Source organism: Halichoeres trimaculatus, unplaced genomic scaffold, assembly GCF_033239565.1.
Source record: "Halichoeres trimaculatus isolate MK-OKI-2021-1 unplaced genomic scaffold, fHalTri1.1 fHalTri1_scaffold_7, whole genome shotgun sequence".
NCBI lineage: Eukaryota > Metazoa > Chordata > Actinopteri > Labriformes > Labridae > Halichoeres > Halichoeres trimaculatus.
This window is the reverse complement of record NW_027437185.1, coordinates 3532101-3538428: the sequence shown is the minus strand read 5'-3', so window position 1 is coordinate 3538428 and position 6328 is coordinate 3532101.

Below are 6328 nucleotides of genomic sequence, written 5' to 3'. Positions count from 1 at the left end.
CTTAATGTACAGCAGGGTCCAATATCCACTGCATTCCCTCCTCACTCACGGTTTGAAATAAGTCAATTCAATAGGCTGTAAAGAAAACTTAACAACTAGACATAAGGTAAACTCAACTTAAGACTATTAGTCATATTTACAAACCTTTTAAGTGCAATTGTTTTCCTAAATTATTTTAAGTGAGCTAAACTTGTCACATTTTTACAGTGCAATAAAGTATAAAAATACCTCGTCAGATTTTACTTTGAGGTTTTGCAAAATATTGAGTTGAAACAACTGAAAACCTTAATTTGTATTGATGCAAAATGTTGATTTGAGAACAATCAAGCTTTTAAGTTCATTTGACTGAATCAATGGTGTTGATTGAACTTATTAACTCCTTTTCAAAGAACTTAATTAATTTAGGTGTGACCAACTGAAGCAATTATTTGAGTTGGTCCAACTGTTTTCTTTTTTCATTGCGGCACAGCATGCATTTTCTGGCATTTTCTTTGACTAAAACTGTTTCTGGTCCCAAATTATCGACTCATACTTTCCCACTGTTTGGTACCCTTCTGTTGGGGTTGCAGACTATACCGATTTGACCCCAGAAGGTGGAGCTAGAGACATTGCAGTCTGTTGATTGGTTGAAAGAATCGTCACTTCCTGTGCATCAGTGGCTCATTTCTCCTGGCAGCACACAGTCTTCTCTGAAACAAAGCTTGATTGTTGTTTGTAACAAAGGACGACATGTCAATCACAAAGAAGACAAATTGCTGGCTGTCTTCCATAGTTGCTCTTTGTTTACTGTGTCATATTTTTCCTTTGTTGGATTTATAAGTGAGGTAACACTGTGTTGTGCTGCTATAGTGTCACACTGAGCCCCTCCTCCCACCAAACATCGAACGTCTGAGAGACATGTAGATTACGTCAGTATTGGGTCGGTCCGTCTAAGACCATATCCAGACGTCAGGGCAACGTGCAAAATAGGTACAAATTTTGATATCTAAATGTGACCTCTTTTGGACTATGTAATGACATTCAGCATTTGGACATCATTTCCAGACCAAATCTAGACGTCAATGAGATGCTCAAAATGGAACAAAACATTCAGACGCCATTACTAGACCATTTTTCAATGTTAATCTTACATGCATACGACATCCGAAAAAGACGTAATAAAAACTTTCATTCTGCACCTTCAGAAGACCGGATTTGGACATAGAAAATTACATTAAATGTACATCATTTTAACGTCACATTGCACAGTGGGCTATCAAGAACGGCACAGTTGGCCGTGGAAACGTGAACAGAATCAGGCTTTATCGATCCGACCCGTACCAAAGTGTTCTGATCCATACTGGACCACTTAGTGGAAACAGGGCTTTTGAAAAGGGGTGTAGCACAATGCAGAACCCTGTTTATAATGGTGCGGCCACACCAAACGCGAACTCGCAAATTTATTCGCGCGAATGGCCTGTCACGCGCTGCGTGAACGCCCGAGTCTCGACGCTGGACTATTTTGACAAGCTGAGGGGTGAACACGCGGAGTAGAGAGCCCGTTCATTTAAAGACCAAAGGCCCAAAAGAGCATCTGAAAAACAATGAGCTGTGGTTTCAAAAGCATGACAGGAGAGTGTGTGAAAGCCTTAGAGATCACAATCAAGGCCTGCTGCCTCTCCCTGGTAATCCACCTCCACTGGCCCTGCCTGGCTGTTCCCTACAACCTCATCCTCGATCCCCCAAACCCCCTACCCCCTGACCACCCGAACCCCCGACCCATGTCCCCGGAGGTCTCCCTGGGGATAATGAAGGAGTCGAAGAAAGAGAGGACCGCAGAGAACTTCCATCTTTTCCCTGGCTCTGGCTCTGCCCCGCTCTTTCCTCCTCTCTATCAGGCTCAAAACTCCACTGAGGGAAACACAGTCGGACTCAGGGATGACCCGTGAAGGCAAATCCAGCTGGAAACGAATGTTTCCAGAACTTACCTTCAAAACCTGTCTCCTCAGAGACTTTCACCCAAGCCTGCTCCTTTTTTCCTGGTCTCTGTAGAGTACACACGGCATATCGTATAACTCTGGATGATGACACACCACACATATTGTTTTGTCCTCCATCCTCCAGCAGAGTTGGAGCCGGAACAGGTCATCAAAACAATGACGTCGTGGGGGAATGTCATCGCTGATTGGCGGCCACAGCAAGCCTTCATGCGAATTTGCGTCAAAAGTTCAATTTTTTCAACTCGAGCAAATTCGCGTCTACCGCCCAAACGCCCAAACGCCCAAACGCGTGAACGCTCCAAACACACAAATATGCTACCCGAGGCGAATCGGTGTTTAAACGCGTCTTTGCATTGACTTTGTATGTAATCGCGCCTCAAATTCGCGTTTGGTGTGGCCCCACCATAAACAAGCAAAACTCTTTTTATCCTTCCAGTCCAATCACACCAGATCCATGTTCAACCAAGGGGCAACATCCAATTTAGTAAAAAAGAAACCTGTGTGGAAGTGCTAAAAATGGCTGTTCATCAATAATTCGCATTAGGCTGGCTGCAGAAAGACTGGAAGTCACGTACACACCCAGCCCTAAAAACAGACTTTTACGGCATTTAAAACGTATTTACAGCCTGGTTCTCAAAACGGCTAGGGTCTGAAACACTGATTTTTCTATCAGCACACACTGTACAGGCGGTGATTTTTTTTATTTTATTTTTTTTCTGTCTCAGCAGTTTACAAGATATTAGGATTGTCTGATTGTCCAATCAGAGACACAGCTCAGCTCACGTGACTGACGACTGACGTCCATGTTTTATACAGTCTTTGTGTTTAACCCAGCTCTGCCTTGAGCTTCACATTAAGGTCTGTTTTGTGTGCTAGAAAAGAAGGTTAGTTTAAGACCAGTGGTGTGCACAGAAGAGGGGATGCTCCTCTAATGGTCTAATTGTTAAAAATCAGCACTAAGGTGCACTCTTGGGAGCCAAAATGAACTAGAGTGCCCTCTTTAGGAGCCAGTATGTTTGCTAAAGTGCAGAATTTAGTGCCCTCTATAGTGGCGAGAATGCACTTCTTTTTTATTTTTCCCCTGCCCTTCAAAAATTCTGTGCATGCCACTGCTTAAGACCCCTGCATGTCCCCTAAAGTGCATCATGTCCTTGATGGAAACATGGTGCCCTTCCTGTTTGATTTACGACGTATGTACTTTGATGGCATAAATATCATGTCTAGACTGAAACAGCATCATGGACACGAGTCTGTGGCAGAGAGGCTGATTTGAAGGGGGCTTGAAAAACTCATGAAGCTTTACCTTGAACATCTGATTTCTCATGTGTTCTGTTTGCCAAGCTGTGCTGACCGTAAACAGTTTTAAAGAGAGTCCAGACACTCTTTTACCTCTTCATTGCTTTGCTCTGTATTTCATTTATCTATATATGCCTCAGTCAGATGTTAATCTTTATTGCCACACTCAATCTTTTCTGCAAATATCTTTGGTTTTCATGTGATTTATATTAAATTAAATCTAATTTGCGGAATGTGTATTATCCCCAGCTCAGTGAATTCATGTTGGGACATTTCAGAGGAGTTTCCTCTTCATAAGAGCCCGACGGGCTGCCCAGCTCATGGCACCACCTGAACAATTGATTTGCTGCTCCCCTAAGTCACAGTGATAGCATTAGCATGTTCACCTCTTACTGAGGGGTCTTTGAATAGCTGCTTATATTAAACGCACACAAGTAACGCTGTTAGAGCAACTGGACACACGATAAAGGTGAAGTGGAGCCCATCAAATAACACCTCAGCCAACTTCAAAGAGCTTTTATGGCAAGATTATTTCTAATTCACACCAACTCTCATGAAAATTACCTTGTGAGGCTTGAAGAGCGGAGTAGCTCTTCTCAGCCCCCAGCCGAGCCTCTAAGCCTCGACTACAACTCAAATCCAATCCTCACTATTCTCCATGGTGGAGCGAGCTGAGGCACATCCTCGGGGCTCGTCATTTCATCTCTGCCTCTCCGCCTTTGTTGCCTGCCATCCTCCCTGCTTCTTCACACTCCTTTCTAACTCGCTGCTGAGCTTTGCACTTCTCAGCCGAGTCACTCACAGAGAGGTAAGAAAGAGGAGAAAACACCGGCTGTTCTCTCCTCCTGAGTCTGTGAGCGGAGTTGGTGAACCTGATGGAGATAATGGCAACAAGCACAGGGGAGGTATTTACATCTGTATGTGAAAGAAGCAGTCCATCCCTGACAGACAGTGTTTTATTCACAGTTAAAAACAAACAAATGGGCTTCCTGTCTACAAAGGATATTTACCAGAAACTTTTAAAATAAATATATGTATATTTACACCAACTGAGTTTGTAAAATGATCAAAATGACCCTGAATCCAGAGGCTGATAGCTCCTGTTCTGCTCTGGTTCTCCAGCTAAATCCTCCACAAAGTGACTGAGTTGACCTGGATCTCCTGTCAGTATCACACTATCTGTTGACATGTGTTTAATACTGTAATGTAAAATGCTAAAATTTGACTTGATTTTCTTGTCAAAATGTTAAAAGAAAAAAAAAGAAAAAAAAAAAAAAAAAAAAAAAACTAACTCCGGACAAACATTGTACTATCAGATATTTCAGCCCCCCAATTTATTTATTTATTTATTTTTTTGTTCTGTTTTGTTTTGTTTTCTTTGTGGGGAAAACATTTTAGTTTCCAGTGAAACGAAATACAATACAACAGAAATGTATATCCTGATACAATATCAGTGATGACATGACTTGTACAGTTTTTCTTTTTAACCCACAGTCTTACCCCCCACCCCTACCCCCAAGAAAAAAAAGAAAAGAAAAAAGAAAAAGAAGAGAGAGTGGGAAAAGTAAAGAAAAGAATGCAAATAAAATATGGGGAAAAAAACAATTAGAAACCCGAGAGGATAAAAAATAAATAAAAAGAATGTGTCAGGAATCACATAAAACTTTTATTTTAACTAACACAAAATACAAAAACTAAAAAAGGCTAACAAAAGTAACAAAACCAAAAACACCAGAAAACTCATGGAGGAAACCTAGGGGCACTGGAAATGAACCCACAGAGAACCAAGGAAACACAGAGACTTTATGCACAGAGGGGTAATCAAGCACAGGTGCAGAACAAGACAAAGGTGAAAACACATGAAGGGCAATCAACCACAAGAGAAACACAAAGAGAACCAAACCAAACCAAACACAGGGAAACTCAAGACAGAGACTAAATACATAACAAAGAAACACTACAAATAATTCCAGAAAGACACACTCAAGACAAGAACCAAATCAAAACCTCAAGAAGCACGAACTAAAGACAACAACAAGACACACAGAAAAATCCACAAGAATAACTAAGATTGACACAGAGACACAGGACAAGAACCAAATCAAATCCACAAGGAGACAAACCAAGGAACACAGCACCACAAAGAAACAAAAGAAGACCAAAACACAAGAAATATTATATATACATACAGATGACAGTTATCCATAATGGTACAGTCTACCTGGCCTTTCTGTACATAGATTTGGGATTGGACACACACCAAAACTAACTTATGCTGTAGCGAGGCACCGTCCATGTCGAGCCTTTGGCTTCTGTTCTATCTCTCTACCATTTTGCTTTCTTCTGCTCTTCTGTCCTCTTCAGCAGAGAACCACACAGATCTCTCTTCTCACTCCTGAACTTTGTCAGCCAGCCTGGTGTTGTCATTGTCAGATTTTGCTTAGGGCTCTACGAAGGCTTGGGTCAGCTCTGCCCAGTAACATCACCAGTGTAAGACATCAGCCGTGTTTTAGTCTTGCATCTGAAAGACGGCTGTACATCCATGTGTTCTGTCTGTATGAAAGCCAAATGATCACAGGTGGATGAAGAAAGAGAATGGATAATGTGTGGTTCATTATGGTAATGGAGAGCTTCTCTTATTCCAGGGTAATTTGAGCAGCCCTGCACACAAATTGTGATTTAACCCACAAGTCAACCTGTTAGAAAAAATACCTGTAAATCTGAGAGGGAAAAAAAACACTGTGATAAGTTGGTGCTCAAAAATAAACCAAAACACAGGAAATCTCTGAGACTGTCCTTAGATAGAACTGGTTGTGTAACTTAGGGACATGTTGCAGCAGGAACAACCTAAAAGCTGCAGGGACATAAAGAGTGAAGAGCGTAGCCCTACTGTCAGAGAGCAGCGTGAGCAACAACAGCGACAGAGCTACAACACAGCAACAGAGCAACAGAGCGAGCCACCACAACTGCAACTTCTCCATTTCTGTGCTGACGGGATATCAGAGCAAAGTTTAAAATGCTCTCAGTCCTGCACCGCTCCTTCCTCAGATGGT